This window comes from Lissotriton helveticus, chromosome 11, assembly GCF_964261635.1.
Source record: "Lissotriton helveticus chromosome 11, aLisHel1.1, whole genome shotgun sequence".
In the NCBI taxonomy this organism is placed as follows: domain Eukaryota; kingdom Metazoa; phylum Chordata; class Amphibia; order Caudata; family Salamandridae; genus Lissotriton; species Lissotriton helveticus.
Window position 1 is genome coordinate 975,895,721 of NC_136072.1, and position 17,859 is coordinate 975,913,579.

Genomic DNA, 17,859 nt, shown 5'->3' on the forward strand with positions numbered 1-17,859 from the left:
CAATTATTTCTCTAAACATGCACCAGTCCATGTTTTCTTCCCAGGTCGAGACCAGTGGTGCCCTCTGAGATCCCCACAATTGAGCGATATCCCTCTTCGCTATCATGTTGCCCAGTGTGACCCATTGAGTTTGAGCAACCGTACAGTCATTCGGTTCCCAGATATTCAGCAGACAGCGTCTGGCCTCGGGGAGTAGCCCAACACCAGTGACCTCACTCAGCACCGCATGCACTCGACTCCAGAAAATCACTACCTCCGGGCATTCCCATATAATGTGGAGGAAAGTAGCAAGCATACCACAACCACGCCGATATGATCCATCCTCAGAATAACCCATATGCATCAACCGTGGACCCGTGACATAGACACGATGCAGAATCTTCAGCTGCACCAGTCGGAGACGCGCCGAAATCGCGACTTCTTTAGGGGAGGATATCGCAGCCTGCCAGTCTTCATCGTCTATCTCCAAACCTTCACCAGTCCAAGTATCCCTTAGCTGTATAAGAAGGTCCGAACGGGCATTAATAAGTTTTTTATATATGAGGGAGATAGTGCTGTCAGGGACATGCCCATCCAGCACTCTATCCTCCAGAGGAGAAGACTCAGGGATCGCAGTACCAGCAGGGAAGACCGAGTCAAGAGCGTGGCGGACCTGAAGATATCGGAAATACTCCCTATCACTCAGCTTATACTCCCGTTTCAGCTCGTCAAACGACTTGACTCTGTCAGTAGCCCAGAGATCACCCACCCTGCTGATACCAATAAGGTCCCATCTATCGAAACCCCTCGAGGACCACAGGCCACCCAATCTCTCAGCTGCATACAGGGGAGTTGCTCTAGTCAGTTTATCCGTCCAGCCCGTGGCCGATGTTGCACTATCCCATACACGTACCGCCACCGCAGTGGGGCCCGTCAGATTCCTCCTGGCTGTCCTGGAATAGAGCGCTCTATTATAATCGGCCCCCGGCAATTGCCACCTGTCCATCTCATAAGCGGGATTTGGAACGGGACCATACATGGCATGATTGATAGCACTCAACTGAGATGCCCAGTAATAGCGTTTAACATCACGCAAAGCAATACCGCCATCATACCAGGGCAAAGTCAGTTTTGCCAATGCTATGCGAGGCCGTCCGCCCCAAACCAGTCTCCTCTGGAGGCCCTCGATTTCCCGAAAATAGCCGGTCGGAACCAGATCAAGCGTGCTTTGGATGGCATAGAGGAACCGGGGAAGAGACATCATTTTAAACAAGGCCGCCCTACCCAAAGGGGACAGAGGCAGTCCACACCACGCCGCCACATCCGACCGAAGCCGGGCAAGCGGAGGAAGTAAATTCCGCTCATAGCGTACCTTGGGGTCCATCGAAACGTAAATCCCCAAGTAATTGAAACCAACTCCAGAGACAGGTATAGGGCAAACGCGAGGCAAAGAAGGCTGTCCACCTGTAAGTGGATAAATACAGGATTTAGCCCAATTGATAACCAACCCAGAGTTCTTACCAAAAGAATTCAGGACGTCAAACAAAACACCCAAGGACCTACGGGGAGAAGTAAGGTACAACAGTATGTCGTCGGCATAGAGCGACACACGATCCTCGAAGGTAGGGGACCACCGTATGCCCCGGAGCGAGGGCTCCCAACGGAGCCACGCAGCAAGGGGTTCAAGAGCAAGTGCAAAAAGGAGAGGCGACAGAGGGCAGCCCTGCCTCGTGCCACGCCCAAGGACAAAAGGATCCGAGGCCCTTCCGTTGACCACTACCTGAGCCAGTGGCTGCTCATACAAAAGTCTAACCCACCCGACAAACTTAGGACCAAAGCCAAACTTGGCAAGGGCAGCCCACAGATAAGGCCATTCCACCGTGTCGAAGGCCATCGAGGCGTCAAGGGAGACCAAGACGGCCGGCTCCTCAAGAGACCCCGCCCTTGCCAGGACACCATGAAGACGTCGAAGATTGAGCGCGGTATTGCGGTGGGGGATAAACCCGGACTGATCAGGGTGTACCAAATCACCGATCACCGTAACCAGGCGGCTTCCCAAGATCTTAGCAAGAACCTTGGGTTCCATATTCAAAAGCGAGATCGGCCGATAGGACGAACAGTGGTCACGAGGTTTGCCATCCTTGTGGATGACCACAATGGACGCTAGTCTCTGATCTCGCGGAAGAATCCCGAGATCTCGCGATGCCAAAAACGTCCGACGAAGATATGGCACCATTTTGTCTGGGCCCAGCTTATACAGCTCAACTGGTATACCGTTCGGGCCCGAAGCCTTACCCGAACGGAGCGCACGGATAGCAAGCGCCACTTCATCGGTGGAGAAATCCGCCTCCATAAGCTCCTGGTCAGAGTCCGACAGTCTAGGCAACACTATATCGCGGAGCAACAGGTGTGAATCCTCCTCTGGTCTGTCCGAGACCGGCGCATAAACCTTCTGAAAGTGCTGGGCAAAGACCTCCACTATCTCGACCGGGTCCACCACTCGCACCCCATCCACTCTCTCAATAGCCGGCACCACCCGATTCAATCTTTCCCGTTTATCAAGCCAAGCAATCAATTTCCCCGCCTTTTCACCCACATCATACAGACGCCCCTGCTGCTCACGACTCATTGCCATAGCTGCATCAGTCACCTGAGCTTTGTATTCAGACTGTTTAAGTGCCAAGGAGTGCAAGCCATCAGGCGTAGTTCCAGACGCCATCCGCTCCTCCAACTCAGTAATATCGTTTTCCACTCGCACCACTTCCATAGTTCTGCGCCTCCTCTCGCTAGCAATCAAAGAGAGAGTCTGACCACGGATAACAGTTTTATAGGCCTCCCACAAAGAAACAGGGGAGGATACTGACCCCTCATTCTCAGCAAAATAGTAATCCATATATTTAACCACTTCCGCACCAATGCGGGGGTTACGGAGATGCCACGGATTAATCGGAGCAACCCGACCCCCGGACTCTAGCCGCACGTCAAGAGTGAGCCAGAGTGGGGAGTGATCCGAGATTCCCCTAGCCAAATGCCTAATTTCCCTTACAGAGACCATCTGCACCGCTGGTAAAAGGATGTAATCGAGTCTCGAAAGACTACCATGAGCTCCTGAGTAAAAGGTGTATTGGAGCTTGCCAGGGTGAAGTTGCCTCCAACAATCAGCCAATCCCAATGTGTCTAAAAAATTCCCCAACCACAACTGCGACGTGGGGAGGGTCCTACGAGGGCTACGATCCTCCTCTCCACTGATGACCGAATTCAAATCGCCACCCACTACCAACAAGCCATCGGGGAGCCCGAGGACCACCCTATCCAAATTAGAAAACGTAGTGGACTGTAGACCAGGGGGAACATACACAGACAAAATGGAGATCGTCCCTCCATCCCATCGACCCACAACAGCGGCATAGCGACCCCTATCGTCCAGCACCCTACCATCTATCTCGAGGGGGAGGGAATTTCTAACCAGGACGCCCGCCCCCCTCGATCCAGTAGTGAATCCAGAGTGGGCCACCAAACGATAGCCCCGTCTATTCAGTGCGTGGCACGTATTACCTACAAGATGTGTTTCCTGTAGTAAAACGATGTCCGGGGAGTGTCGCTTCAAGTACTGCAACACTATCCCCCGTTTAATCCCATCCCCGAGACCATTAACGTTCCAGCTCAACACTCTCAGCCCCCTACCCCCCATCCCAGAAATGAAAAAACAGTCCCCCCACCACAAAACAGGCACAAAGGATAGAATACCAACCAAATCGTAGCCTCGAAACAAACAAACAAGAAAAGACCCCCCACCACCCCCCAAGGAACCCTCAACACACAACCCCCCACCCTGCACCCCTGCGGTAGACCAAAAAGCCACCCCAACTTGCAGTGTGCCTGTCGCCCCATTAAACTAACCTACAAGAAGAGAGAGAAAAAGTCCCCTGAGGAGGAAGAGTCCCGAATCCCCCCACCCCAGAGTATCTACAACGTACAAACAGTGCTATCACAGAGCCACTGCAAAGCGTCCAGAAATCGGCTCGTCGGCATAGACTCACTACTCCTGTTCTTCCAAGCCGCCCTCGGCACCCCTCGAATTCTCCGGACTGGTATGTTGCGTCGGCAGGTTGTCCAGCCAGTCACTGGCCACCTTGGGTCGATCGAAAAAGAATGCACGGTCATTATGTTCAATTCTGAGGCGAGCCGGAAAAAGCATGGCGTATTTCAGTCCCATGTCCCTAAGACGTCTTTTCACCCCCGTAAAGCCCATACGTTGCTTCTGTACAGCCTGCGTAAAGTCCGGATAGAAGCTGATCGATACATTTTCAAACTTGGTAGGGCCATTAACACGGGAGACCTGCAGGATAGCGTCTCTGTCTCGGAAATTAAAAATCCTGGCTATGATGGGCCTCGTAGCGGCACCAAGCTTGGGCTTCCCACCCGGAATCCTGTGAGCACGCTCAACAGCAAAAAGATTACTGAGACCCTTTGGTGCCAAGTGGTTCCGGATAAGGTCTTCCACCAAGAGGTCCGTAGGCACAGCTGTAGAATTCTCCGGGACACCTACGATGCGAACGTTGTTACGCCTGGCCCGGCTCTCGAAATTGTCCAGTCTACGGGCGAACGAGTCCCTCGCCGTGCGGAGATTACGGACCTCGGTCTGGAGATCCGAGACATTCGTAGTCAGGCTTGTCGTCTTGATGTCCAGGGTCTTGACCCGCTCATTAGTGCGCCCCAAATCCGTCCTGATAAGATTGACCTCAATCGCCACCGTGTCCAACTTAGTGGCTAGCGTTTCATATTGCTGGCCCATCGCGGTCTGGATACTGGTAATGGCGCCCATGACATCCTTTAAAGTCGGCTCTTCAGTCGCAGGCGTATCGTCACCAGTCTCCCCAAGGGCCTTGTTCGCTCCACCTGGGGATCCCTTCGGGCGAGTAAAGCGATCTATAGTCTGAGCTTGGGCAGCCCCCCCACGGTTTGGGCCTCTGGTGTTGCGCCTCTCAGAGTCCGCCCTGCCCGTCATGATAGGCGACGAGCTCCGACAGGACCTCAGGGATCTGGCCAAAATAATTCCCTCCAGGGCAAGCCTGTAAAGTCGGAAGGGCAAAGATCGACGGCAAAAGTAGAGTTAACGACCAGACCAGGGCAGCAGTATAGATCAGCACCGAGGGGGCGTCAACAAGAACCAAAACCGAAACCGAAAGTACCACAGGGGCAGCAGAAGTATCTCTCCAGCCGTTGTTGTTCAATTGCCACCTGGGTACCTCGGGAACTCAAACCCCCGGTTGGCCTACGCTATAGGCCTCAAATTACGAGGCGCAGCAAGTCCCGTTCCTGGCGGCCAAATCGAATTACAGAAAAAGTTTTTGGTATCAGCAGGGCATCAGCAAGAAATACCCGTCGTCCAAATCAGGATTTGCTTCAGGATAGATGAGGGTGGCGGAAGGGGTCTCGGGAACCCTGTGCTCACGCGTCCATCTTGGATCCGCGCGTAGCTCCTCCTCTAATTCAGTTTTTTAAGGACTTTGCAGATATTGGAAGATGCAGAGAAGGGTCCTTTGGGTGTTTTGTTTGGTGATGAGGTCAAATTAATGACTGATGAGATGTCGAAACAGGCTGCAACTCCAAAGTGAGTACCGGGTGGGTGCTTTGATGTGGACTGCCTGAGGTGAAGAGAGGTTTGAGCTATTTGGCAAAATGGAAAATTGGTTCTTGTAATTGTTCAGTTGTTGATCTTGTAGCTACTAGAGTGGTCTACAGACATCTGTAAAGAATAAGAAACTGCAGTTTGATTTTAGTCAATGGGTGGTGGTGGAATGGTTTTTAGACTTGAGTTTTAAAAAGGTAATGTGGGTGCATCCAGATCCTGAATCTCATATCTGTAGTCTCCACATTCCTTCGAATTCTATGGGCAATTACTGAGTAAACCTGTAGGTTGTGAGGAAGTAGCAGTTTGAAACTCCAGTTTGGTCAGTAGCTGTAAGATAATTTAACTTTTTATCAATAGTGAACTAAGTAAAGATTTAATTTGCCAGTAAAAGAAAATGGCCCCTAGGCTGTTTTAGTCCCCGTTGACATTTTTCATGTTGAATCTTGATATATGAATTTATGCACCTGTTTACTTCTTTGATGAATTCAGCCTGTTTGATCAGGTCTGGTTACTAAGAGGGGGGCTCAGAAAACTACCTAAATGAACAGTAATATAATTTTGAGTTTCCGATAGCTTCCATTCAAATCACTGCAGTTTACAATTGAATTCGTAGGTTTGAACACAAAAATTATCCGAATGGTACGCTCGGGTAAAAAAACTACCTGAAATGTCATTTACATTAAGAACATACCTGAATGTTACATCTTGTGTTACATTTTCTCCGCAAAATTATGAGATGTGGCGCAATGGCAGAATCCTGGTAATTTTGCATACTTTTTTTGCTTAAAATTACCACAATTCTGCCCTTTGCCTATTATGCATCTTAGATATATGGAAGCCTATTGTAAGCTTGCAGAGCCGTCTTTAGTGCTTTAGGCACCTGGTGAGGCAATCTTTTTAGGCACCGACTCACCAGTGGCCTCCTTCTCCATGGACTCCCTCACTACCACCCTCCAACAGTGCACCTCATCCCTCCATTGGCCCTCTCTCACAAGCAGAAAAACTAGCAGAAAGGGCAAAACAGAGGGTACAAACACGAGCAGAAGAGGGCACAAACACGAGCAGAGAAAGGCAAAACAGAGGGCAGAAAAATGAGTGAGCAGAAAAGGCAAATCAAAGGACAGAAAAACAAGCAGGAAAAGCAAAACACAGCAGAAGAGGGCAAAACAGGTGGGCAGATAAGCAGAAAAGGCCAAATGGAGGGCAGAAAAAGAAGCAGGAAAGGTCAAACAGGGGGCAGAAAAATTTGCAGAAAAGGCAAAACAGAGTGCAGAAAAACTAGCAGAAAAAGCAAAACAGAGGGCAGCAAAAGCCGAGGAGGCACAAACAGAGGGCAGCCGGTAGAAACGCAGCAGATGGTAGTGGACTACGGGCAAGCTGGACAGGAGAACTGTTTCAGGGAATTTGACACAAGGACCTGCTCAATGGCATCAGTTGTGGTCTCCCTTAAGTATGTCCTGGGGAGGGCAGGGTGCTGAGAGGACAGAAACAGCAGGAGAAAGGAAATAGCGGGAAGAAAGAAGCAGAAAAAAGGTAACACAGATGGCAGAAGAGACAAAACTGAGAGCAGAAAACAAGCAGAAAAGACAAAACAGTGGCCAGAAAAAGCAGCAGAAAAAGGCAAAACAGAGAGCAGAAAAACAAGCAGAAAAGGCAAAACAGAGAGCAGAAAGAGCAAAACAGAGCAAAGAGGTCAAAACAGAGGGCAGAAAAACTAGCAGAAATGGCAAAACAGAGGGCACAAACACGAGCAGAGAAAGGCAAAACAGAGCAGGAAACGAGCAGAGGAAGCACAAACAGAGGGCATCAGTTAGACTGTCAGCAGAGGAAAGCAGACTGCAGGCAAGCTGGACAGGAGAACTGTCATAGGGAGAGATAGCACAAACACCTACACTGACAAAGCACTGATTTATCCCCCCCAGACAGCCTGGCAGACAGCACTGTGTATAAGAAATGGTTCTCTGATCCCCTAATATCAAACACTTCTGGATCTTGAACTAAACATCTGTCCGAAGAAGAGCTGTGCTGGAAGCACTGCTTTTCTGCTTGTTGCCTGCTGCTCCCTGACTCTGCTGAAGGAGAGCTGGACTCTGGTTTCCCACCAAGTGATCTGCAAGGGCTGGTTGGCTGCCTCCTGTTTTCTGAAGTGTCAGTGACACAAAATACTTCCTGCAATTCTGCTGGTGCTACTGGACTCTGCCTTCTCTGAGTCCTACCCTTGCTTGAGGTGCCTTCTCTAAGGCATGGGACTCAGAAGTGGGATCTGCAGCTTTAAAAAATTGTATCTCAACTTCTATCCATTGGATTTTTGTCGTTTTGGTCTTATTTTGTTCACAATATAATAATTATTCAAAATATGTGTGGAGCCTTTTGGTGGTGAATTCATTTTACTGCTGTGTGTGTGTGTGTTGCACAAAACATTACATATTGCCTCTTCAGAAAAGCCTGACTGCCCTTTGCTAAGCTACCAGAGGGTGAGCACTGATTATCCTATATTGTGTATCTAGCTCACCCTGAGTAGAATGGTGTTTCCTGCCTGGCCTGGGTACATACCTCAGCCAACCAAAAATCCCATTTCCAACAGTTAGCTTTACAAATAATAAAGCATTTCTACCCAAACTAACCTTTTTTTAGCAGCCTTGTGATAATGAAATGCTGCGGCAAAATCTTAAGGTTCCAACCCTATGCTTTGCAGATTGCATGTAGCTCTTTGATGACAGTTCAGAGGTCACTGTTTTACATTAGGATTTTAATTTAGAAACTGCAAATAACAAAATAATCACTGTAACAAAAGTAGTAACCTACTGAGCTATTCACATAAAGTACAGTTATGTGATCTGCATGGTAGTACAAGTTATTAGCAGCAGGCATATTACTACCTCTGTGCTACTACATGAGAATCAGAACTGCCACCAGAAAAAAACTGTATCTCTCTCCAGCAGGAACATTAATCACCAGATTTATCATTACATTTTTATTGTTGCCTGAAAACTATCTGAGACAAAAGGAACTCTGCAGCAAGTCCTGTTAAATACATACGTTATTTCTAAGCACAGTGCCACCTGATATCAGCGCCAGGTGTGATTGCACCAATCATAATCCCTTGGAGCCTTCCCTTGCTCAACCTTAAATCTGCATCAGTACTTTATGCAGCAAGTGGGGAGATGTCTGATCCTTTTCAAGTAAAATTAGTGTTCAAAAGGATTGCCAATTGGCTCATTGTTTATTTGTCATCTTGATCGAGGATTTGGATGGTATACTCAAATTCATTATTAGTGATTAGCCTATTAAGAATGGAATATCAGTAGCCTACAAACTGTATGCAGATGATGCAAAGTTAATAGCTTGGATACAAATTGTGTTTCTGAAATGCTGTCTACTTTTTTACTTTATAATAAGCATAAAAAGCGGCAGACAAATGTACAGCAATGCAATATCTTAATTGTAGGGAGTAAATATATGTCCCCGTGGAATTCTTTAATGCGCAACCTGAGGCTCTTTATTGTGCAGAGTTATGGGGTGATTCACAAGTCTTTACTCCTGCCTGAAAATGCTTTTTTAAGTGGCTTTACAACCTTCCTCAATCTTTGCCTGTACTTTTATTGTAGCCAGAATTGGACATATAGAATGCTATACACAGAATTTCCCTTTAGCCACTTTTGCTGTGGTTACAACTGTTGTAAAACCCTTGGGATTTACTTACCTACCAATTCTTCGAATATCTTTCAAGATTTGAGGAACTTTGATAGGTGTGTTTGGTGACACACATCATACAATGCTACTGGCTACTAGACTGAAAGAGAACTGGGCTGACCCAACTGCTACAATATAAGAAAGTATTTCCATTATTGAAAGTACGTTATGGGATAAGTTATTTCTAGTGAAAATTAATATAATGTGTAACTCATCTTTAGGTCCTTTGCATTTTTTCCACAGAAAATATCTGGTAGGAGAGGAATAGCTTCATTAAATGACATCTTCTGAAATAAGAAATTTGTATATAAATGCTTCTTTGGGCGCTTTACCTCTAGCCAATTTCATATTTAGATGATGCCCTGACAGTTAGTGTATGTGCATGATGGGCCACTATAAAGATGTATGGCCTTATTGCGAGTTCGGGGGTCGGTGACCGCCGTCCCGGTGGTCCGACAGAGGGGAGCCGTCCGCCGTTTTACAAGTTGGGTAGATTTGCTTTGCGAAGACTGCAGCTGGACTGCCAGCACTGCTAGCACATCTCCGAATGCCGGGGTCGCGGTCGGGGAAAGGCAGCCACCATTGAGTAGTTCAGAGTCGCAACTCTGCTGACCGGATTACAAGTTGACTTCCGGATAAGCCAACCACGCCGATCAGACCACCGCCTTAAGGTCGGCAGAAACTAAGGATCTGGGGTGCAAACTCATCCCCTTCCAGTTCTTCCAAGCAGATTTCAATGTGGATCCCTTTCTCCTGGTCCCCCGCTACTGTTGAAAATTAGTACGTTTCGGTGAACATTATCTGCGCCATCTTGCCTCTCCCCCTGATGCCACACTTTTGTCGTGCGCGCCCGCCATTTTGTTAGATGCCCCGATCAGAACGAACCCTTTTGCATGCCGCTGGCCCCTGACATAGCCTTTCGCCTTCACTAAGCCTGCACGCTGACCACCCCCTGCTTGCACCTGCCTTGAGTCATAAACCCCACTTCGGCGCTGCTCTGCCCCAGGCCCTCATCCTGTTCCCAGCGCGACACCTCCCTGCTTCCCTTTCATGATCTCCGGCCCTTAGATGCAAACCCCCTTTTTCCCCGTGTGCCCGTTTTGTCTTCCCCGTTCCCAGGCCGACACCCAGCTCTGCCGATACCATCCCTTGCCCCTCCCCGTACAATAGAAAGCTTCCCCCATCAAAGGATCCCCGGGTTGATCAAAGCCCCCACTCCATGAGATCCGATCAAACCCCCACATTCCGTGAATCGGCGGAATATCCAGCTGCGTGATACTCACCACCTGTTGTGACTAGGGTGGGGACTTCGACTGTAAATGTGTGTGGGAACGGGCTCAAAGGGAGTTCCGGGAATGTCTTTTTCATACCTCAACGCTTTAACATGAATGTGTAATGTACAATAAAGTCATAAACTTGTGTATAAGAGGCCAGGCCTCAGGGATGCAGTTAGAGCACCTCAGAACGATACCTTCTGTCCGTTTCGTTGTGTTCTCCTCCGGAGAGAATAAAAACCTTGTTTCCTGCCTTCCAGTCTCCAGCGCCTGCCTCTTCAATAGTTTAACTTCTTTGTGGGTTCAAGAGGCGACACCGCCGGGCAATACTTAAGGATCTTATATTCTGGTTGGTAGTGCCCCCCAATTAGTTTCAACAATTGGCGTCCCAAGCGTGGGGCCCATCAGCGACTCGTGGATCCAGTGGGAGAGGTCCCGACGACAGAGTGAACGACTGCAACGATCGGGAGAGCTCTTGCCCAATAGACCCTCGTCTGGCAGCCGATCATCCGAACTTCACTAGTTCCGAACAGACCTCTCTCGAGTGATCTACGGTCCTGACTGGGGACCATCAGGAGTGCCGTGAGAAATACGAGAAAAAGAGGACGATCGGGCGCTGGATTCGGAAGACGAGAAACTGTCCACATGGTCCGGGTAAGGTCGTGTAATCACGACAAGTTGCGAAATAATTGCTTGTTTGCTTGATTGTTTAAAAATACTAGTATTGCTCTTTTTATTTTATTTGGAGATTCACTGTCTACAAACGGAGAAACAACGGGCTCTCTCTCTTTGCAAGCAGTGGAGGATAGGTAGGGCAGCAGCTGTGCTTATTTTTTCTCCCCCACTCAATAATCACTTGAAACTGAACTGTTGTTCGCAAACTATTGTTTCCTGGAGATTCCCTGTCTGCAAACAGGGAAGAGACCACCCTTTTTGCAGATAGTGAAAAGGGTAGGTAACGCAGATCTTTGCGGACCTACTCATTCTCCCCATTGTTATTTATTGGTCTTTTTATTTTGATCCATGAGGTATTCACTGCCTGCAAACAACGTTGAATAGAAATATTCTGTCCGGTCTTTGCACCTAGTGATAAGATAGGCAGTGCTGACTTTTTAGTCCCTCGTTACGAGCCGTCATGTCTGTCTTCTCCCCACTGATTAATAGCCTGTTTAGCCCGGACCGTATATTAGAGGTGGACCATATAGCTCCACTAGAAGGCACCCCTAATAAGGACATGTTCATAAACTATGGATTAGTCACCATAGCCTATAATAAATTGTGGCACAGGTATACCGAAGATAGTCAAGACAAACAGTGGCCACTGGCAGGATCCTTTGACCTTGATAAAATAGAAACGTTAGAAATAGCCCTTCGAAATAATAAAACAACGCCGATTATGCTCGACAGTCTCGGTATGTGGCGCAGAGAGGCTATGCAACGACAGAGAAAAGACGAGGACAAACCAAGTAGAGAAATATACCGACAGGACAACCCCAGGACACCGCTACCCACAACTTATCCCCCGACACTATGCAAAAGACGACCAGACTTAGGGCAAAACCAATGCGCTTTTTGTAGGTATGTCGAACACTGGAAAGCCCAACGCCCGACTCTACTGAGCGTGAGTAAAGGCAAAGGGCCGACAAGAACGACAGACCGGCAGTACGAGAAAAAGCGCGAGACAAAGAAGAACCCGACTTACATAGACAGACCAGACAGAACCACCACGTTTGATTATGCCCGATGGCACAGATTTCGCCAGGACAATTTCAGTGGCATGCTCAAGTTCTCCTAGGTCGGGCAACGTCAAGACGGGAACCCAGCCTCGTTTCAAATTCACAGACGGAAAGAGATAATTATGACCAATAACTGTTTTATGTTCGTCTTGGGTCTTTGTATGTCGTACTTGTACTGTCCCCCGTCTGAGTTTGTGTGTATGTAATGTACAAATCTGCGTCATCCCTCTACACGTGTTTCCGTGTTACTCAACCTCTGTTAGCAGAAACTTAGCATAAAAGCAACCTGAAAAGAAAGAAATGGTAAAACAAAATCCGTAGACCATTAATGAACTTGAACTTTTTATTTAACACAACAAACAAGGAATAATAACGGTAAACTGTAGAAAATGAAAGTCAAACAGAACATTCGCCCCCCCCCCATTCTGGAACCTTCCAAAGTAGGGCAGGGTTACGGCTACGCCCAACCAACGGCAACCCATATAAGGCGGGCCCGGCCGCCAACTCTTGGTCAGGAGATCTTAACGTATGGGGGAGCCGGAGGAGAGGCAGGAGCCAGCAGCCTGGGCAGTTGTAGGTAGTTCCGCCACATGTCTCCTCGGCCAGCCGCAACGGGCCTGGATAGACTTAAGCAGTCCCGCCACATGTCCAGAGAAGAACGAGGCACCTCTTCCTTTTCTCTTCCGTCACAGCCGCAGCAGCCCTGGACGGCGGGATGTCCTGCACGTACCTCCACAACAATTTGTCCAAGTTGGGCTGGGAGGGAGAGGCGACGCGGACGAGCCTCTCCCACCTCCACCGATAGGAGGTTTCCCAGCCCCCGGCCCGACGCCGAACACCCCCAGTCAGGCGATGGTGCCAATACTTCCACAGCACCGAACACACCATGGTGGCACCCCAGTACTTGCGCAGCACCGAACGTGCAATGGTGGCCATACTCCCACAGCACCGAGCACAGGTCTTGGGGAACACCGGATGTGGAGAAACCTTCATGCGGGGCGATGAAAAGGAGCGGCCTGGAGTGCACCGGGAGAAGGAGACGATGCGAACCAGTCTCCCTCGCCCCCCAGGTGGGGGCATCACAGCTGCACCCCAGCCGAACGTCCCGCTTTCACAAAACAGAGACCTCTTCCTTTCACTCCGAAGGATCTCTCCCACTCTTGCAAACTCGACGAGAGTGGCCCCTGTAGGGCCTCAAAATGGCGTCTGGGTCCGCTGGAAGGCGGGCCCCGGCCACTAGAGTAACTTTGACCAGCAACATAACTCGAACATTTGCCCCCTGGAGCACGAGCCCCCATCTCCGACAGCATCTCCACAGCCTTGAAGATCCTACAAAGGTCCCCGGCGGAACCTTCGGCCTTTGCAGGCTTCCGGTAAGGGACGGCTGCCTTGATCGCCAACGAAACAAACATGACATTGCCACTCCTTCTGTTAGCATGAATTCTAGAACTGCCGAAAAGGACTCTGGTCCAAACTGCCAGTAATGGGAAACATTTCCCCCTGATGCTGCTTCCGGACTGAGCCGGCCCCGCCCAAAATGGCGCTGGTATCAATCGGAACTTACGAACACCTCGTGGTGTTCCTTCGCACTAAAATAAACTTGATGTTCTAAGATTTTATATGATCCTTTGTACACTTGGCTAGAAAAGACAAGGAGAGCTCACTCGACGAACAGTATGAAAGGATCCCCGTTACAAATGTTGATCACAAATGTACAATGTATTATATTTTTATAACTGATGTAAACCTCATTTACGACGTACACGTACGGTATGCATATAGGAAATCTGATTACAACCATTATGATTATGCTTCTAAATTATGAAAATAAATGCCCCCGAACCCCCAGCCAATTAATAGACGTTTTAGTTTCTTACAAATGAATGAGTCAAACTTTCCGATGTTTTTATTGCCGCAAACGACACCCCCCACTGTACGCACTTTAGCCATTGCCACGACCGGCCAAATACGACCGCACCCTCATAATCCACATGCTGAAATGATTTTGCAAAATAAAGTTTTTGAAACTATGGACGGGTATTGCATGCTTTACTTTAAAAATGTGGGATCGGTGGGAAAGTTCTTTTCTGTGCACCCTACTCTGCTCTCTCTTTAAGGTTAAAAGAAGATGGTTGCCCAGCCCTGGAGGACGGATCGGATCGACAACACGACACTCCGCCTTCAAAGTACGCGACTGACCCATGAACTCTCGCGTAGGGGAAGACCTTGACTTCCAAGGATGGGTAAAACGAACGGTGTAAATGAAGGAATGTAAAGGGAGGGTGAAATGAAATAATGTAAATGTTATAAAGTACAACGTTCCAAAGTACCAGGGAACGGAGCTGACCCAAGAACCGAAGAACCTTAGAACGCCACAGCGTTGAAAGAGGTTTAAGGATCCCGATAGTGAGATACATCCTTTGACTAGATACCTCGCACTAAGCACCTCTGGTTTCCTTTTTTACGTTTCCCCGCCCACGACCTATATGGACACACTACCCCCCCCCGACTCCAGAAACCATATCCCCGGGGACCCTGCCCCGAGGAGGAAAGACGAGTAAGAGGTAAGTAAAGGACTTATGAATCCATGTATTTGAATGTGCGCGAACGCTGTCTCCCCCACCCCCTTTTTTTCCTCCCTCTGCAGGTTACATCAGAAATTACAGCCGAGGTGTGGCGAAGATCCGAAGCCTTGCCATGTCTAATACACGAAGCGGACTAGCGCCGCAAGGTGGTGTCTAAGCACGCCTGCAAACTACTCACGTATCGAACAAACCCGAAAAATTAGCACAACCTGATAAAAAGTGATCACCCTTAAACCAGACTGGACGAATGAACCCATGTCACGTATGATGCGAAACTATGAGGGAATGTGTGTGTGTGACTGAGGCGTCGACCCAACTGGTCGAAGGACCGAGAATGCGAGAAGTGCGACAACATGGTACCTCCTTTCTTCTTTCCTTTTTCTCAAAGCACGTCCCCTCTACCCTGTCTAATGCTCAAACTGCATGATTACAAGATCCTAACGCAGACCCGTGAATGCCCTTTACTGCGTAATGCACTAAATAGCCTTTCTTGAATACACTGCCACCCTCTCTGTTGCACATGTACTATTTAGCCTGCCGTTACGCTCTCTCTCTCTCTCTCTCTCTCTCTCTCTCTCTCTCTCCCTCTATTTTTTTTTTTTTTTTACTCCCACTCTTCCGAGTGATTAGCCCCGAAATTGGCAGACTGCCACCCCTAGCACACCACCTAATTGGCTTCAAATACCGTCAGTATTTGCACAAAAACTTGTCTTTAATACAATCACCCTGAGACCGCGTCATTACCTCTCCTTTTCCGCTAGAAGCCAATGAACCGAGGTTGGGCCGTAAGGGAAAGGACAGGTAAGGCGACAGAGGTTCCCTAATCTGGCCCGAAATAGGGGAACTACAGGTCAACGGCTCCTATGGTATAAAACAAGGACCTCAGAATACGCGACCCTCCCCTCCCCGAAATGTCGCAATACCCAAAACCGGAAAAATGATCACCCCTGTTACCTCCCCTGTATCAGCCGCCCAAAAACTGGAATTATGAAACTACCCCTCATTTCCGGTTGTGAGAGATGGGTCGATTTATGCCCTTACCACAAGTTTCCTATGTCCCTGGTTGTTTCCCATAAAACCCCTGTCCTTCCTAATTAAGTAATCGGGCTGTAAAGGGTTACGTAGGATCCAGAATGATGTTTTACAAGGTTAACAGACTAGTCCAAGGTAAAGAAATCATCAAAATGAACCCCGTAGTAGTTGAAAAGCAGGATGCATCAATAGAAAGGAAATGTTTAGCCATGTTCGTCTCCCGGCAAAATACCTGCGTAGTAAATAATTGTAAAGGAAAGTCATAGTAAATCCAACAAGCCCGTCTCCGGTCATTCATATGCCAGTTGTGAACACCAATATAACGGGCATTTTCATTCTTTGCCTGGAGCTGGGAGAGAAATAGACTTTTTGATTATCTTCATCTGCAAATTCTCTAAAGACTGTCTTTTCAAACTTGTTTAAGGGTACTGCTGTTGGAGGAGAGAAGGACCGGATGTGGGAGCACGAGGCCTGACTGCAGACTAAGGAACACCTGCGACATTAGCCAAGGCGAGACCACGACAGAAAAGAGCTGCAGGACGAGGCACTGTTTTCGACAACATGAGAAGGAAGGGTCGACCTGATGCCCCTGCTCGATGTCCAGTGTCTGTCGACAAGTCCCCGCTCTCTGAATTCGGTCACACGCTCGCCTATTGGAAGTCTCTCGTTCCCCTAGTTTGTTCCTAATTTGGCCTTGCTCCATCCCCCTTTTCCTCTGACCTACCCTATGGACTGTTTTGAACGCTCTTCTTCCATCTGAACTTTCTGACAATCACCTCAAAGGACACAGGGCGAAAGGGACCTTTCCGACCAGGAACGCGAGGAAAGGGTCGTGCCCTGCAACGCAGAACTTAGAACCGAGCTGGACTCGTAGCTCCACCGCCGGTGCTCAACAGCGCCAACGAAAGGCAGCAAAGAACATTTGACATCCCCAATCGCCGTTTCTGCTAGACCTCATTTCTCTCCCAGCCGCCCTTGTATTGATCATGCTCCAATCCGAACCTGATATATATGTAATCACCCGCCAGTATGAAAGGTACTTGCTGCTCACGCTACAGAATCGTTTTTGTATTGCATTTCTATGACTTTCCTGCTAGACAAATTGATCAAAGTTTATCAAATAGGCCCACCTCCTAAAAACTAGAAATGTTAAATGTATTGTTTACGACTCTTTTCATCTAGGGTTCCTACCGTTTTCTTTCTCATGCCCACCGCAATAGAACCGAGTAGAAAATGAACCAGCAAGATGTCTTGAATATGTTAAAGGGAGGACTGTTGAAAATTAGTACGTTTCGGTGAACATTATCTGCGCCATCTTGCCTCTCCCCCTGATGCCACACTTTTGTCGTGCGCGCCCGCCATTTTGTTAGATGCCCCGATCAGAACGAACCCTTTTGCATGCCGCTGGCCCCTGACATAGCCTTTCGCCTTCACTAAGCCTGCACGCTGACCACCCCCTGCTTGCACCTGCCTTGAGTCATAAACCCCACTTCGGCGCTGCTCTGCCCCAGGCCCTCATCCTGTTCCCAGCGCGACACCTCCCTGCTTCCCTTTCATGATCTCCGGCCCTTAGATGCAAACCCCCTTTTTCCCCGTGTGCCCGTTTTGTCTTCCCCGTTCCCAGGCCGACACCCAGCTCTGCCGATACCATCCCTTGCCCCTCCCCGTACAATAGAAAGCTTCCCCCATCAAAGGATCCCCGGGTTGATCAAAGCCCCCACTCCATGAGATCCGATCAAACCCCCACATTCCGTGAATCGGCGGAATATCCAGCTGCGTGATACTCACCACCTGTTGTGACTAGGGTGGGGACTTCGACTGTAAATGTGTGTGGGAACGGGCTCAAAGGGAGTTCCGGGAATGTCTTTTTCATACCTCAAAGCTTTAACATGAATGTGTAATGTACAATAAAGTCATAAACTTGT

General features: G+C 48.7%; 1 protein-coding gene across 1 annotated transcript in view; it reads right to left on the minus strand.

Annotated features, from left to right (window-relative positions):
• The window catches only part of MYO18B (myosin XVIIIB), a 1,710,199-nt gene that overhangs the window by 95,969 nt on the left and 1,596,371 nt on the right, over nucleotides 1–17,859 (minus strand). The gene's annotated exons all lie outside the window — the stretch shown is intronic.